At 43.2% G+C, this 18,736-nt stretch overlaps 1 protein-coding gene across 10 annotated transcripts in view; it reads left to right on the top strand.

Moving 5' to 3' along the window:
- The window catches only part of FBRSL1 (fibrosin like 1), a 793,883-nt gene that overhangs the window by 260,421 nt on the left and 514,726 nt on the right, over positions 1 to 18,736 (top strand). The window lies entirely within an intron of this gene.

Here is an 18,736-nt window from a genome sequence, read left to right as displayed (position 1 = left end):
GTCTAGGATTCCTCATTCAGGGGTCTCTCCCAGCTGCAGGTTATGGGAATCGAACCTGTCGGTTCTTTCATTTTCAATGGGAGGGGGAATCCAGCCATTCTCGCAGAGGACGATGGATGAATTTAATATGCAGGTGGGCTGCATCTCATGCCCTTTCGTAGGGAGAGGAGACTTAGCGATCTAATAGGAGTTTGTTCTCTCTTAAGCTCTTGCCGCCCTGCTTCCTGCCAGAATAGATTTCTCTCTTTTGATGTTAGTCAAATGTTAACAAATCATTGAAGTCAGAAATAAGGAGGGAGAAGCAGAAGGCAAGAAAGATACCACTGCCGGCCTTAACACTATGCTTTGTGGATATATATATATATATATGACATCAACCCTCCTGCAGGCATGAATTAAAGATGAGAACTTAATAAAACTTGAACAGGGAAAAAGAGGGAGGAGAACCAAAATCTATAACATCTTCATTTCTGAGCAGACAGCACCACCTTTGCTTCGGCAGTTTCCCTCTCTGTGCTTAAGAAAATCCTCGTGTGGTCTGCGAATCAAAAGTGCCCTCTGCTGGGTAATTCTGGGATGAAGGAATATTTCCAGAAAACATTTTCATTGTTGACATCTGGAGTTGCTGAGGCTTTTTTTCCCTGCCCCTCAGTGGAGAGTAGCTGGACTCTGTCCAGAATCCTCTCGTTGGTTTTGCCATTACGTGCCCAGTTGGTGGGTTAATACATAACCTATAAACTAGCATTGCTGTTGTTAGTGAATAAAAACAAAATCCCAGATCAAGCTTGAACACGGAGGCAGTTTCGAAGCAGGGGAGGCTGGAACAATAGGGCGAATGGAGCAGGTGCCATAACAAACTGCACCAGCCCCACTTGCCTGCCTTTTACTTACAGACAGTCCAGGGGGTGTCACTGGCTGTCAAATTCCTCCTCCTTAGTCTCAGTGTTGCCTTTGCAAAACTCAGAAGGGAAGGAGAGTGGAGCTGAATCTAGGATCAGTTGCCTCCATCTGCCCTAAGCTCTGACTCCACCTGCCGCTGATGATGATGATTTATTACATTTCTATACTGCCCTTCATCCGAGGATCACAGGGCGGTTTAAAATATAAAAACACAAAAATACATACCGTGGTAACAAATACCGTATTTTTCCCTCTATAACACGCAGATTTTTTCTCCTAAAAAGGAAGGGGAAATGTCTGTGCGTGTTATAGAGCGAATGTGTGGTCCCTGGAGCCAAAAAAGCAGGCAAAAATCAAATCGCGCGTCTCCTAGAAGGGAAACTTGAAAAGAGGAAGTGGCTGCTTTCCTGCATTCTGCCTCAGGGTCTTACTGCCCACCCTCCTCTGTTTCGTTGCTGTGTTTGCTCAAACGGAACAAAGAGCAGGGAAAGCCCCTCCCCTCCAGGCAAGCAGAGGGGAATTCCTCTCTGTGCTCCGGTGCTGCTGGGGGAGAGAGAGGGGGGAGGGGGAGGGAGAGAGGGGGGGAGGGAGAGAGAGGGGGGAGGGAGAGAGAGAGAGAGATATGGCTGGCTTGGGTGGGGGGAAACTTTTGCCTTTCTTTCCTCCCTCCGTTAAATCCCTCTCCTGCATTCTTAGCCAGCTGCTTCTCTGCACACCCCTCTCATGTCCCTTCTTTGTTTTTCCTTCGCTCCCCACTTAAAATGTGGTTACAAAGCATAGATCCACATGGATCCTCAGGATCTTTGCATTGGGTCACCCCAAATTCACCATCAGATCACATAGCATGTCCATGGCTACAGCCTGCCCCCCCAAAATCACGTACCCACTGTTGCCTGGGGCTGCAATGGTGCAAAAACGTGGTTAAAAAGCATGGATCCACATGGATCCTCAGGATCTTTGCATTAGGTCACCCCAAATTCACCATCAGATCACATAGCATGTCCATGGCTACAGCCTGCACCAAAAGAATCACGCGCCCACTGTTGCCTGGGGCTGCAATGGTGCAAAAATGTGGTTACAAAGCATGGATCCACAGGAATTCTCAGGATTTTTGCATTGGGTCACCCCAAATTCACCGTCAGATCACATGTCTGTGGCCACAGCATGAAGCCCAAAAATGATACATCCACTGTTTCATTCAGAATGTTTTTCCCCTTGTTTTCCTCCTTTAAAAATGATGTGCGTGTTATGGTCAGGTGCGTGTTATAGAGCGAAAAATACGGTAATACTCCCCAAACACAGTTTAAAAGGCCGTATATTATTTAATTAGCCAAAGGCCTGGGAGACAAGGAATGTTTTTGCCTAGCACCTAAAGATGTGTAATGAAGGTTACACTCCCCTTCCTGGGGAGAGCATCCACAAGTGGGGAGCTACCGCAGAAAATGCCCATTCTCATGTCACCGCCCTCTAAACCTCTTCTGAAAGAGACACACAAAGAAGGGCCTGCAATGAAAACGACTTTAATACAAAACGGTTTGTGGAAGGAAAAACCATGCATTAAGCTGCTGCCTTGAACACAGAACAGAAACTATAAAAGCTTGGTGCCTGAGCACTGACTCAGGCAGTTCCTGGTTTGGAAAAACCAGGAGGGCTTATACACTACAGTAGCCAAGACTGCAAAGGACTGAACTGTTGCAGAATGGTAGAAATCTTAGGATGATTGAGAGGACCTGTTTATTTTGTAATAGCTAATTACGTATCTCACCTATAATATAAGAGTTTGGGTTTTCTCCATCACCATTTCCTAGTCTGCTGCATCCCTGCTGCCTTTCATGAATTGGATCACAATCAGGAATCTAAAGCAGCCTGCACAGAACATACCTCCCTTTTCAAACCATCAGTGCCTCCAGATCTGGAACTATCTTCCCTTTGATATTAGGAAAGAAACTACCTTTCTCCCCCCCCCCCCCTTTGGATACTGCCTAAGTTGGTAGTTCTTGGTCGTTCACTTGGTAGTTCTTAAATGGTTCAGTTGCAGCTCTTAGTTCATTCTGCAATTGGGCTAAGTATGATTTTGTTATTGCCATTTTTTATTTTTTAAAAAACATCTTTTAATATGCCTTTGTTGCTCCCTGCCCTGTAAACTGAGGATAAGGAACAGCTTATAAATACTTTGAAATAAATTTTGAAAGACTCCCTAAAGGAAATATTAGTGAGGTCCCAATATACCGCATGTTCCTTCCTCGGAAGAAGGGGAGGAACGTGTGAACAAGAAGTTTGTGAGCTCCCCGTAAGCATCTGGTTGGCCACTGTGAGAGCAGTGGCTGAAATAGCTCAGCTGGGAGAGCATTTGACAGATTATCTAAAGGTCCCTGTTTCGATCTTGGCTTTCAGCAAATCCTTGAAGGGGAGAGATGTAGCTCAGTGATAGAGCACTTGCTTTGCATGTAGGAGGTCTCTGGTTCAGTCCTCAGCATCTCCAGATAACTCTAGGACTGTCGCCTTGTCTGAAACCCTGGAGAGTCACCACCGGTCAGTGTACACAACACTGAACTGGATGGTCTGACTAGGTGTACGGCAGCTTCCTGCAGTGGCAGACTTTGCAACCTCAAATTTCAGTGGTGCCCTGTGTGAGGCTAAAATTCGGCACACTCCCGTCTCTCTCACTCCATTCTATGGCATTGTTGTGGTGCCCCCTGCAGTGCGGCCAAACCAGTCGCACTACCCTAAAACCGCCTTTTCTTTCCGTGTTCCTAACGGGAGACTGGGCTCAATGGGCCTCTGACCCGATCCAGCAGCAATGCTCTTCTTAGGATCCTAAGATGTCTGCATTCTGAGCATGTCCTGAGTATGTGTTCAGTTCAGACAGTCAGAATACTGTCTGCCTCTAACACAGAGAGTTCTCTGCTTGGTTCTTCCCTAAGCCTGGACGCAGTGCAGTCCAAATACGGCTTATTTCCTACCAAACTTTAATCTGTTTAGACCTTCTCCTCCTCTCCAGTGTCTGAATGCTGCATTCCTAATGGGTTTTGTACTCTTAGGAACAGGCCTAATCAATTTCAAGTCAAGCTAATAAAATTCCACCTCCGTTCCAGGTCTAACAGCAGAGGAGAAGTGCAATCTTGGGGGGGGGGTTGCTTTTTAAAAAAGAGGAAACACCCAAGCCTCTGGCCAGATTGAAAAAAGGGGGGGGGGAGCTTTTTTGAAAAAGCACTGTTCGGTGCATTAGCAAGCAAGCATCATCCAGTGGCGGTGGCATTGTTTTCAATGGGATTGGGTTTTAGTTGTGAGCTAGGCTAGAATAACAGACTAATATTGTACACAAGGTTTGGTGACTGGGAGTGGCCGCCAAGACCATATAACACCGGTCCTGAAAGACCTACACTGGCTCCCAGTACATTTCCGAGCACAATTCAAAGTGTTGGTGCTGACCTTTAAAGCCCTAAACGGCCTCGGACCAGTATACCTGAAGGAGCATCTCTACCCCCATCGTTCTGTCCGGACGCTGAGGTCCAGCTCCGAGGGTCTTCTGGCGGTTCCCTCACCGCAAGAAGTGAGGTTACAGGGAACCAGCCAGAGGGCCTTCTCAGTAGTGGCACCCACCCTGTGGAACGCCCGCCCATCAGATGTCAAGGCAATAAGCAACTATCTGACTTTCAGAAGACATCTGAAGGTGGCACTGTTTAGGGAAGTTTTTGATGTTTGAGGTTTTATTGTGTTTTTAATATCCTGTTGGAAGCAGCCCAGGGTGGGGTATAAGTAATAAATTATTGTTGTTGTTGGGTGGGGTATAAGTAATAAATTGTTGTTGTTGTTGTTGTTGTTGTTGTTGTTGTTTGCACCTGCAGCATGTAGAGCTGGGGGTGGGTTGCAGCTAGCTAATGACAAGGTTCCAGAGCAAACTTCATCCTCAGTTAAAGTTTTCATCTGCATCCAATATAGGGTGTTAGTTAAAGTCACTTACAGGTATATGTGTCCTGTTGGCGAAACGCTTTGCAGTAACTTTCTACTAGCACAGAATTCCTGTGTTGAATTCTTCTGTCCTGCAGCATTTAGGCATGAGTCTTGCATTGCAGGGGCTTGGACTAGAGTCCCTTCCAACTTCCAAGTCTACAATTCTATGAACATTCAAACTTAGCCATCTAGCACAAGAGTGGACGGAGAACATTGGCTATAGCACATTGTTTTTCATTCTGTTCGCCCCCCCCAAAAAAGGCAGTTTTCCTTCTCAGTTGCACAAAAATATCAACAGCAGATGAAGTGCTGGAGTGAGGCCATAACTCAGAGGCGGAAGGCCTCAGATTCAGTGCCCAGGCGGGTAGGCGGTAGCAAGTCTTACCTGACTTTCTGCCATGGCCATCGTTGTGGCATACTGGGAGGGGGAGCAGGAGGGATGAGGGAGTGACGAGGTCATTGCAGTGTAAACACACTGCGGGAGCCAATCAGATGGCCTGTATGGTTCTCCCCCTCTCCATTTTATCCTTCCAACAGCCCTGCAGCATAGGTTAGGCAGGGAGACGGTGACTGACCACCTAGCAAGCCTCATGTTGAATGGGGATTTGAACCCTGGTCTCCCACATCCTCTTCCAACAATTTCACCTCTACACCATACTGGCTACATGGAAGCAGCAGCTATGATGGAGAAGCTTGGTGGGGGTTTTCCTGCAGTGTGGAAGAGGAGAGTTGGGGGCAGGAGCAGAGAATGGGTGGTGGTGGTGAGAAGGGGAAAACAACTGCAGGTGACTGTGCACAGTGATAGACTCTTTTTATGCAAAAAGGAAAAGAAATAGAAATAAATATTTTTGGACACACCAAATGAGGAAGGATGTGAATATTTGCAGTGCAGTTTTGATAGTAACTGCAGCTTTCATGGGCAATGGATTGCTTTCATATCAAGGCAACACAGCCTGACCTGGGTGGCTCTGTGGGTACCGCAGAGGTGTTGTGGGTTTGGAGCAAAGGTCAAACAAATTACCACTTCCTCTTTTCTTCACTTTCCCAGCGTGTGTGTGTGTGTGTGTGTGTGTGTGTGTGTGTGCTTCAGCCAGCATTAGTCCAGTGGGAGCAATGGCAGCTAGAGACATTTCAGTTGATTGAATAAGATGGAGAAAGTTTGAGTAGACAGCAGCTTGTTTACTTACAGCATTTTCCTCTTTTTTGTCACAGCTGATGGGGTGTTGCCTTGTTTTATTCTGCAAATTGTCCTCATATTCCTCAGTGAGGTAATGTTTCATTTTTACTTAACAGAATGCATTTTTGAAAACTACTTGTTTTTGTTTAGAGAAGTGGAACAGAGCCACATGCTTTTCATCCATCCCCTCCCTCTTTGGTTTTCTGAAAAGTTTGATTCGTTTTATTCCTCTGTAAGAAGATTCCAGATATAAACAGGAATGTGTGTTCATTTACTAGCATGTTTTACTCAAGGAAGAAAGCATATTGGCTTTCCCCCTCTGTTCTGTTCTTGCCAACAAAGAATACTTGGTCTTTCTGAATGAATTAAACTCTATGGGACTTAATTAAATTTATCCAAGATTCCTAAAGGAGCTGCATAAACCACACACTAGGTTCTCATGACCCATTGGCTTATCTTATCCACCATTTCAGCATGGCTATTCTATTGATTGAAGGGTGGTTGTACATTACTACTCCTATATACTAACATTTTCTTTAATTTGCTTTTTCAGACCTGTATGAAATTCTTTAAATGTATAGTGTCTGCTGACAGGCTTACAGTCTAATAGGCATGATATAAAAGGAAGAAGGGAGGGGGAAAGAAGGGGAGAAGAAAAACAATAACTTTTTTCATAGTGACATCAGTTTTTCTTTGCCTCTGGCAGTAGGTACCTGCCAATCCTAGTGAATTGAGCCATGCAATACATAGGAGCTCAGTACAGAGCTGCCTTCTACTGAGCTAGACCATTGCTCCGTCTAGATCAGTATTTATTGTCTGTAACCAATGTTTCTCCAAGCATGTCCTCCTGGAGCAGAAATGGCGTGGAACCCCTGAAGGATGCTCACAGACCACAATTTGGGAATTCGTGATCTTTACTGACTGGAAGCTCCTCTTCAGGGTTTCAGACAGAAGTCTTTTCCCAGCCCTACTTAGAGATCCCAGGGATTAAACCTGGTGTTTTGCATGTAAAGCAGCTGATGTACCAGCGAGCTACGACTTCTCTGCTACAGGCAACTGGAATAGCTTCTAATTGATGACATTAATGCTAATGTTTATCATGGGGGTAGAGAAACTCTGGCCTCTTATATATTGTGGGATTCCATGTCCCATCAGGCCCAGCCAACATGGCTGTTGGTCAGAGATGATGGGAGTTGTTGTCCAGCAATAGCTGGAAGATCAGAGGTTCCCACTACTGCCATAAGGAATATGAAGATCAAACAAGAAAATCAGAGAAGATAATGTGGTGTAGTGGACTAAGTAGACCTGTGTTCAAATCCATGTGCAGCTGTGCAGCTCCCTGGTTTTCCATTCAGCCATCTTATGCATGCCATCTGGCATTCCATTGACGGAAGGTGAGATGTGATTGGGTGAAGGGGTGGTCCAAAAGATGCCTTAAGTGGTTCAATTCCAGAAACTAAGCAAGTCCAGACCTGGTCAGTATCTGGATGGCAGGTTGATTAGGAACCTCAGACTGCTAGCTCACCCCTGATGTTAGCAGGGCTGCTTTTTAAAAGGAACAATAACAAATTCTGGGACGTTGTTGGAAACAAAAATGGCAATGGGGAGCACATTCCCCATTTATTATCAAGAAAGGCCCACAAGGCCTCACATGAACCATAGCAGGTGGGGCACCAGGTGGCCCTTTGCCAAAGTACCCTTCATCCTAGTGATGTTCATGTTTGAATTCCTTCAAGATGGGCTTGGAGTCAACTACGAGAGGTCCCATCAATATTGGCATTCCACCGTCTCTTGAAGGCACACCTGTTTAGACAAGCATTCCCCTGATCTGCTGACTTGAACCTCCATCTTTAATTGCTGTTTTAACATTTTTTATGTTTGTGTCGTATTAATCAGCTTTATTGTACATTTTAATTGTGAATGCTTTTTAATGTTTTGTTAAAATTGTTTTATAGAGTATAGTATAATTGATTGCAATTGACAGTACACACACATGTGCAATTGACACATATATTCCAAATTCTGCTCTCTCCCCCCATGAATTTTGTGCAGCTGGAGTGTCCTTGCCTTAATTTTGAAATACCAGTAGGAACTGATATAATCAAGAATCTAATCTCCTACAGATTGAGCTCTTTGCAGGTTTGAAGATTAGCAGCTTTTGGATTTGCAAAGCGCTGTGCTTCATAAGTGGCAAGCTCTTTTTCCCTGAGACCTGCAGCCTGTTAGTGGAGTGTGTTAAGCACATCTTCAGAGGCAGGATTCTCCTTGTCAAGGCTACTTAACGGGCAGTTAAAACAAGTCACTTAAACCCTTCTGTGGCTGCTGTTTATTGAAAAGTGCTTGGCTCTCCAGCAAGCAAAGCTATTAATATGCTAAACCAGACCTGTGACTTAATTCTGATGCAAATAACTTATTTTAAAATCAGCATTGGATGAGACATTCTTCTCCTTCCCCCACCTCTCTGAAGATTTTTCTGCTACTAGAATAGCCTCATTTCAGATGCCTCTTGTGGCCTCTCTTTTTTCTTGGAAGGCTGCCCCCGCCTCCACAGACACTCTCTTGGTGGTTCGCGCACTCCTGTTAATAGGTCTGCTGCTCCTTGAAATTGCATCAGGAGGTCAAGCTGCCAAGTGGACACCCACTTATAGTTTAATATGAGGTTAAATACAGGTGGTGGTGCTTGAGAATCCCAGCTGGCAATTCTGCCCAGATGTGATTGTTATAAAGTCATTGCTAGGTGAGTATAGTTTTCGTCCTGCTGTTCTTTTAAAACGTAAGGAGGACCTGGGCCCAGTTTTCCTGAGGCACTGACTGCCCTTGGAAGACAGGCAAACTAATGCCAGTATATTGGAAGAAGCAACGATCACTAGTGTCAAAGCATTGATTCTTCAACATCAACTTCGTTGGACTGGTCATGTTGTGCGGATTCCTGATTATCGTCTTCGAAAGCGACTATTCTATTCCGAACTTAAAAATGGAAGGCATAATGCTGGTCATCAACAAGAGAGGTTTTAAGACTCTTTCAAGTCAAATCTATTTTTTAAAAAAGTAGTATATATACTGACAATTGGGAAACACTGGCCTGTGAGCGCTCCAGTTGGAGAACAGCCTTTGCCAAAGGCGTCATGGATTTTGATGACGCTAGAACTCAGGACAAAAGGGAGAAATGAGCTAAGAGGAAGGTACGTTTGGCAAACTGTCACCGTGATCAGCTCCCACCCAGAAACCTATGTGCCCATTGTGGAAGGACCCGTGGATCCAGAATTGGCCTCCACAGTCACTTATGGATTCACTATTAAGATTGTGTTCATGGAAGACAATCTTACTCAGCTATGAGTCATTGCCAAAGAAGAAAGAAAAAGCCTTTTCTGTGTTCCCTTTGCAGTCTCTGTGATCAGTGCTTGCAGAGATCAGAATGGAGGCCTAATTCATGAATTAGGAGCTATGGGAAGAGCCAGTGTGGTGCAGTGGTTAGAGCAGGGAGGGGAAACCTGTAGCCCTCAGGTTTTGGAATTGTTGGAAGTGTTGTTTTCTTGTTGTATTTATGTTGCTTTTGGTTTTATGGTTTTGTTTTGTGTTTACATTGTTTTATCATGTATTTTTGTAAGCTATCCACAAGACTTTAGATTAATGGGACAGCATACAAATGATGTTAATAAATTAAATGAAATACAGTACATTATATGATGAATATCATACAAAACATTTGTCATTATATGACAAGTGGCAAATCACAATACTGTAGGCTGTGTGCAATGTTAGTAATACTCTGAGTAGACCCAATAAAATTAAAGGGCATTATTCTGCCTTGGTCAGACTACACCTGGAATACTCTGTCCAGATAAGAATGTTGACAAGCTGGATCATGTATAGAGAGGTGTAGCCAAGATGATAAAGAGTCTGGATACCAAGCCTTACTTATGAGGAACAATTGAGGGAGTTGAGTATGTTTAGCCTGGGGAAGTCATGTCATGTCATGACATGACAGCCATCTTCAAAGACCTGAAAGGCTGATGCATGGAAGATGGAGCAAGGTTGATTTCTGCTCCTCCAGAGGGTAGGACTCCAACCAATGGATTCAAATTACAAGAAAGAAGGTTCTGACTAAACATTAGGAAGAACTTCCTGACGGTAAGAGCTGTTCATGGAACAAACTCCTTTGGAAGGTGGTAGACTCCCTTTCCTTGGAGGTTTTTAAACAGAAGTTGGATGGCCATCTGTCAGGGATTCTTTGGCTGTGGTTCCTGCATTGCAGGGGGATGAACTAGATGAACCTAGGGGTACCTTCCTATTCTACAATGTTATGGCTAACTTAGATCCATCAATTTCAATGGGTGTCCTCTGAGTAGAACTTAACTGGATGCAACTCTGTGCTTTTAAATGCATTATGAGATATTTGGACCCATGGGAGCCACAGGTTATTTTTGGAAGAGTTGGGAAGTCATAGTGGTGCCCGGGCCAAGGATGCCCTCTTAATCCGTGAAGCATCTTTTGGGCCTAGACTCACACAGGCAGCAGCAGGAGATGGTAGGAGTCCTGACATGCTATCAGGAATGGAACTGGAATCACTGAAGACTGTGGGTGTAAGATCACATTTGTTTAATGGGTCCCCTGTGTTTAAAATCAAACAACCCACTTTGCATACATAAAATTGATCCTGCAGGGGTTGGGACTGGCACTGGAATCTTCATTATGGATATATTGGTTGTTTACTTGCAGGGAGATGTTGGGGTGTGTCCAAAGGCTCGAACAATTTCCAGGGCTTGGTTCCATAGGTACCTGCAAGTATTCCTACAAGTATTAGGTCTATCCTACTGCGCATGGTCTATCCTACTGCGCCTATCTTTCTTATCAAAGACTTCCTGCATCCATGTAATTAAAAATTGCACAAGGTTGTCTCCCCCCCCCCCAGCTTTGTTTTTAAAAAATCTGTACCACTCTCTTCTTTTGTTATAAAACGGGGGGGGGGGGGAATTGGCCATTAGCAGCTGAGTCAAAGTGTTTGTTCATTCAGCTGTTGAAGAGTAGCCCATCTATCTATTAATAAAAGGGGTGGGAGGGCAGAGAGAGGGAGAGAGACAAGCACATTTCGACCATCTGTCTCATTTATTGTCTTTTACCAAAAGCTACTTACAAGCCATTATAATAGCTAACTTAAGGGAACATTTTCTGTCCCCCTCCCTTTACCCCATCAACATTTATGAAAGTCTCCCCCCTTTTTCTAAGTAAGCTTTTAATTTTAATTTAAAAATGGTTTCAGGATTGGATCCAATTATGCATGCTGTTGTTTTCTGTTGTTTTTAAACAGACAGATACAATTATTTGCATCAAGCTCTTGGTTTTGGGGTTTAGTATCTACTGGATCATTTCCCCTTCCATGGGTTTCTGAATTTTCAAACGCATTGTGAACTTGCAGTAAAATTGTTCTGGAAATGGATTTCATGTGGAATGATTAATAAATGAGGAACGTATTCGTCCATGGCCATTTAGAGAAATCAGGCCGGCAGCACACATTTAAATGAAAGTTGGTGGATGATATCTGCAGTTCTGCTTCTACCTTTTAAGGAGGTGGTTGGGTCTGACTCTTTTTCTTGAAAGGTACTTGCAGGGAAGGATCACAGCTCAACGTTAGTGCACGGACTTTTCATGTAGAAGGTCCCAGGTTCAATCCCTGGTATCTCTTGGGAGGGCTTGAGAAACACCTGCTCAGAAGTAAGTCCAGTTCAATTCATTGGGGCTTACTCCTGGTAAATAGGGTTAGGATTTCAGCTGAAATCCCTGGAGAGCTGCTTCTACTCAGTGTAGACCAGTGGTTCCCAGACATTTTTGGGCCACCGCCCCCTTGGTGCCGCAAACTCATCCCCAGTGCTCCTACCCTACCCTATAAAAAGTATAAAAATAGTGGTTTTCTCAGCCTACTAAGGAATATAATTGCACAACAAAATTCAAAACAATAACATTTAATTGCACATTTCTTCAAAGTTCAATTAAAACCATTTAATTATTTCAACAAAACTGATGGGCCCTCTATTCGCTCCTCCCTCCTCATCATGCATTCCATTTGTATATATCTTTCACTTAGAGGTGAGTTATTTAAGAAACCACATGCAAACAGTGAGATCAATTTTAGGCATTAGGTAATAACATGTGTATTGTCTTAGCAGTTTACTCTAGAACAGTGGTTCTCAACCTGTGGGTCCCCAAATGTTATTGGACTACAACTCCCATCATCCCTGAACTCTGGCCTTGCTAGCTAGGGGTGATGAGAGTTGTAGTTCAACAACATCTGGGGACCCACAGGTTGAGAAAGGCTGCTCTAGAGATTGCCATGAGTGAACAGCGATGACCTTGACCTGTTGGTGTTTCTCAAAATTGTCTTTGTTTCGTGTATCTTTTAGCGCTTTAAGTTTTTCCATGTGTGCCATATTCCAGGTCTTCTTGTATCGTGCCCCCGGTGTCAAATCAGCTGCCGCCTTCCAGGTTAGAGAATACTGAGCTAGATGCAGGAGTAGTCGGTGGGCCTCATCACAGCGTTATCGCTGTCACTTACCAGGACAGGGCAGATGCAGGGCAGGACAGGGCAGTGGCGAGGTGGGTACACTGGTGGAGTCACTCTCTCACTCCTGCCAGTGTGCCTGCACCACCTCAACCTCGGGACCACCCTGTCCTGTATATGCACCAGGAATGCCGCTGTTGGGATGCTGGCTCCACAGTGCCACACTGCCAACTGTTCCTGGATAGATCTACGCTGCCTTGCTCACATCCACAGAATGGAAGATGGCAGGTTCCCTGAGGACATGCTCTACAGGGAACTGGTTTGCCAACAGGCCTAGTGCCTGAAACCAGCTCCCTGTAGAGCATGTCCTCAGGGAACCTGCCATCTTCCATTCTGTGGATGTGAGCAAGGCAGCGTAGATCTATCCAGGAACAGTTGGCAGCGTGGCACTGTGGAGCCAGCATCCCAACAGCGGCATTCCTGGTGCATATACAGGACAGGGTGGTCCCGAGGTTGAGGTGGTGCAGGCACACTGGGAGGAGTGAGAGAGTGACTCTACCAGTGTCTCCAGGCACTGCCATCGTCCCATACATGTCATGTCTGCAGACATCTTTGTAACACAGAACTGGTTTGCCAACAGGCCTAGTGCCTGAAACCAGCTCTGTGTTACAAAGATGTCTGCAGACATGACATGTATGGGACAATGGCAGTGCCTGGAGACAGTCAGGTCATGTATCTGCGACCAGAGGCGGAAGGACTGCCGGGAGGAGCACAGAGAGAAGAATTCTGTGGTGCACTTGTGGCAGCCTTCATCTACCCCACCTGCAATAAAACATGTCTCTCCTCCTGTATCAGCCTCTGCAGCCACAGCAGGCACTGTAACTCTCCAATGGTTTCACTTTACCCCCAAAAGCACCCTTTCCTACTGAGTCCAAGACAGAGGGCTGCCATCTGCCTCCCCACCCAAAAACATTCCTTCCAGTGAATGCCTAAGCACATTCCTTTTCCAAAAGCTTCTCTACAGGTGCAATGAGCCACTTTAATGTTGTAGGAGAGTCTTGGGCATGGGTCGGGGAAATTAAGTTCAAGTCCTGGCCCTGCTAGGAAGCTCGCTGTGTGATCTTTGACTGGCCCTTTCTTTCATAGCTTCAGAGAGTTGTTGTGAGGATAAAGAGTCTCCATGCATGTCACCTTGGGCTCACCGGAGGACGGAAAACATGCAAACGCAGTGCATAAAATTCAGGATAGGATTTCTCCTTGCTTGTTTGAGCACTTGAGGAAATATTTGTTTCTGTACTTTGCTTTCCCCTCTTTCTTGTTATTACTGTCTGGTTTTTAACTGATTTTTGCTCTTTTTGTGTTTTATGATGTTCTTTTTAGCAACAAGTAAAGCAACAAATAAAGAATAATATTATAGTAATATAGTTTTCAGCCCAAAGGGCATAGCCAAGGTTAGAACTGTGAGTCAAGTAAGCTCTGAAGACAGTTATTTTTCTCCCAAAGTGCAGAATTTATTTATTTATTGAGGCAAGTGTCTCATGCTTAAGGAATTAAAAATTAAGGGAAGGCCTCTTGAATGCCAGGGTTAAATTGCCAGAGACACCGCAAAGATTTTCAATTGGCAGTTCTGTGTGAAACATTCTTGGAAGGATACATGGCATTTTGTGTGTGTGTGTGTGTTTACCCGTTTCACCCATTCATCTTAATCATGTGGTTTTGGACTCAGCCACTGGGGGAAAAAATGTCCTTTATGAATCAATTCCACATTGATTCTTAAACCATAATCCCAGAACCTTCTGTCAAAATTCAGACTGTGTTTTATTGTGCCCTGATGGTTCCAATCCTGCCTTCATGTGTAAAGAGAACAGGAAGCCACTGCCTTAAACCACACTCTGCCTAGCATACATTCAGTTCATTTACCCATTAAATAGCATGTCCCCCTGCCACAGCTCTTTAGCTGCTTCCAGACACTCAATTTTTTTTATAATATCCTGAGCATTCATTCAGATTTGTTTGCAGGGGAGATTACCAAGTACAAGACAGCTTCCTGTGTTCCTAAATATACTTGACTGCCTACGTGTCATAAGCAGCCAAGTAGACAAGTCGTATAAATTACCGTTATTCATTCTTCCTGACCTGCTGCCCTGGCCTTGATCAGGGAAGTTTGCATCCCTTCTCTGCCCTTGCTCATCACAGTCACATGTGAACTTGATTATTGCAATGTAAAATCTTTCTTCACCACTACTTTTTTTCCTGGGAATTCTCTCTTTCCAAGTTCAGTTGGTCTAGGTTGACTCAAGTCTTGAGATCTAACACAATCAGAAGCTAAGGTGTGTGGCAGCAGGATTTTTTCCAAGTACAATGAGCCTGCAATTTAACACACATTTAACTTATGCTCATTCAGTTTTATGCGCTTGGCGGGGAAAAAATGAATTGAGGGGATGCTCATCAAATTTGCAGATGACACCAAACTGGTGGGGTAGCTAATGCTACAGAAAACAGATCCAGAATTCAGAATGACCTTAGCAGTTTGAAGAACTGGGCCCTAGGTAACAAAATGAATTTCAATAGGAACAAATGTATGGTTTTGCTCTTAGGCAGGAAGAACCAGATGCACAGATATAAGATGGGGGGACACCTGGCTTACTAGCAGTACATGTGAAAAGGATCTAGGGGTCTTGGTGGACCACATGCTTAGCATGAGTCAACAGTGTGATGCAGCAGCAAAAAAGCAAATGCTGTTCTAGGCTTCATCAACAGAAATATAGTGTCCAGATCAAGGGACGTAATAGTACCACACTATTCTGCCTTAGTCAGACCAGACTTAGAATACTGTCTTCAATTCTGGGCACCACAGTTTAAGAAGAATGCTGATAAGCTGGAACGTGTGCAGAGGAGGGCAACCAAGATGATCAAGGGCCTGGAAACCAAGCCTTATGGGGAATGGTTGAGGGAACTAGGTATATTTAGCCCAGAAAAGAGGAGATTTAGAATAGTTATGACAGCCTTCTTCAAATATCTCAAGAGCTGTCACATGAAAGAGGGAACAATCTTGGTTTTTTTCCTGCTCTGGAGGGTAGGACTTGAACCAGTGGCTTCAAGTTACAGGAAAGGAGATTCCGACTAAACATCAGAAAGAACTTTCCGACAGTAAGAGCTGTTTGACAGTGGAACAGTCTCCCTCAGGAGATTGTGGGCTCCTTCTTGGGAGGTTTCTAAGTAGAGGTTGGGTGGTCATCTGTCATGGATGCCTTTGTTGTGATTCCTGCATTGCAGGCGATTGAACTAGATGACCCTTGGCGTCTCTTCCAACTCTACAATTTGACGATTCCTTCCCATGTACTACAGTCCTAATCCTGATCATTCCCCATTTATTTAGCAGAGGGGAAAAGCACTAAATATTTTAAATACAGTTGTGCATTCAGTGGCATGTCTAGTTAGTCTAGACCTATAGTCTAGACCTATAGTAAATTCTTTTTTTTTTTTTTTTGGAAAATAATATTTATTAGTTTCCCAACAATTTAAACACTACAAACATAGATAAAAAAAACAATGAACAAAACAATACAATACAAAAACACTACATAACACAAACACATTAAACTAGCAGTTTAAAACACATCAAACAATTTCAATATCTTGTCTTTCATTCACTTATTTCAACGACCTCCTCACACCTCCCTTTTTGTATTCCACTTCTGTTAATTGTTTCAGCAATTCCTTTCCATCTTCCTCTGTTTTCTATCCTATAATTATCTTAACACATTCTAACCTTATTTTTTCCTTTAATACTGTATTAATCTGTTTATATTTGATTCCTTATAACATTTCTACTGAAGCCATATAATTTCATTCTAACATTTTTCTAACATTCATTAATTTTACAGTATTTCTGTAAATAGTCTTTAAACTTTTTCTCCCTGGTCTCGGATTCTGCCATTCATTTCCGCCAGTTCCATATAGTCTATCAACTTCATCTGCCATTCTTCCCGGCTGGGTAAATCTTGTGTCTTCCAATACTTCACAATGAGTATTCTTGCTGCTGTTGTTGCATACATAAAAAAAGTTCTATCCTTCTTTGGCACCAATTGGCCAACCATGCCCAGGAGAAAGGCCTCTGGTTTCTTCAGGAAGGTATATTTGCATACCTTTTTCATTTCGTTGTAAATCATCTCCCAGAATGTCTTAATCCTTGGGCATGTCCACCAAAGGTGAAAGAATGTACCTTCAGTCTCGTTACATTTCCAACATTTATTGTCGGGCAAATAGTAAATTTTTGCAAGCTTGATTGGTGTAATGTACCACCTATAAATCATTTTCATTAAATTTTCTCTTAGGGCATTACATGCCGTAAATTTCATACGACCTATAGTCAATTCTTAAATAGAAGAAGCGAGCTTAGTTTGGAGCTACAATGCACTCCAAATGTAGACATTCACATGCATTTGATTGTGTCCATAATTTGGGAGGGTATCATTTAAATGCAAAAGACAGAACCTCCACCCAAGATCAGATGTCTATTTAGAAACAAATAGGAAAACCAACACTGGTGGATAAACTCACCCTTTTTCGTTGACTCACCTCTCCCTTGAATTGGGATGGGGAATAATGGGATCTGAGGGCTATTATTTTTATTGCAGGCAACAGTCTACTTTGTTGGATGTCAGGCATGTGGTACGGTAAATGTCAGAAATGTGATGAATGTGCTCATTGATGAGCTACTCCTGGGATTTTTTTAGGTCCAGCAAGAAATGCTAGGAGACATTTGTATTATCAGGGTTGTATTGATATTTACACCTGCAGCACTGTAAATGCCTTTATTGATTGAAATAAAGGGAGGGGAATTTTCTGAAGACAGCTAAGTTGGCTTTGCTGTTTTACAGGTGAAGGTCAGAATTTTCTAAAACAAACTTCCATGGTTTTTAAAGTTCTGAATTCTTATCAGTGAGTGCCATTGCATGCCATAGAAGTAAGCATCAGAAAATACATTTTGTGTAATTTGAAAACTTATATAATCCTCTCTTTTTTTAATCAACGTAAGTTCCAGTAAGAAAATACAATTTACTGTACTACTTTTATGTTTCTTTTCTGTGGGGTCATAATAGCCACAACACTATACCAGGAATAGCCAGTGTGGCACCCTCCAGATGTTGCTGGACTCCAGATGTTGCCAGAGGGCTGATGAGAGTTAATCAGCCCCAGTCAGCAGAGGAGTGGCCAAGAATGGTGATGGTTTATTAACTTATATACTGCTTACTTGCCAAAGTGGCTTCTAAGCAATTTACAAGGGTACAACCAATTATAAAATATATATCCAGTTTACAGGGGTAAAACCAATTATAAAAAATATATCCACACATAATTAAAAATACACAATAAATCGCTTCCATCAAAACATTAAAACAGTGAAAACGTTTTTAAAATATGGGAATTACAGTACATCAGCTTCTGATCTACAGCATGGATGGGGAACCTGTCGCCTTGCAGTGGACTACAAATGCCATCATACAAAACTATTGGTGATAATGGGAGTTGTAGACTATTATTTATTTGCTTATTGCATTTATATCCCACCTTTTTCTCCAAACAGCTAAAGGCGGCGTACATGGTTCCCTCCTCCTCATTTAATCTCCACAACAGCCCTGTGAGGTAGGCTAGGCTGAAAAGCAGTAGCTGGCCCAAGGTGACCCAGTGAGCTTTGTGGCCAAGTAGGGATTTAAACCCGGGTCTTCCAAGTCATAGTCCGACACTCACACCGTGACACAGTATCTAGAGGGTCACAGCTTCCTCATCTCTAATATTTAAACCCAAGTTAAACTGAACATTTTCTATGGCCTGCTAGAATGGTGCTTGATCAAAAAGAGAAAGAAAATATTGTGCTATTTAACAGATAAAATTGAACAAAGTCCTGAACATTCGACATTCCCTAATTGTTCTAGTCCATGGCAAAATCAGGGCTTGCTGGCATCTTACAGGTCTGACTTGTTAATATTCCACCAGAAGTGATAAGATAAGGCAGTGGAAATGACCCTGAATTTGTACCTTTTTTAAAAAAATCAATAAGATTTCCAAATTGAATAAACTGTCATGTCATTAAATTATTATTATTCTTTTTGATGTTTGTGAATTCAGACTTGATAATTTTCAGCTTTTCACTCACAAAAAGGCAATTGTTGTTTTTTGTGGGTAGATGATCTTATTGCTATCTT

This window comes from Podarcis gaigeae, assembly GCF_964106915.1.
Source record: "Podarcis gaigeae genome assembly, chromosome: 16".
NCBI lineage: Eukaryota > Metazoa > Chordata > Lepidosauria > Squamata > Lacertidae > Podarcis > Podarcis gaigeae.
This window is presented reverse-complemented; position numbering and strand designations above follow the sequence as displayed.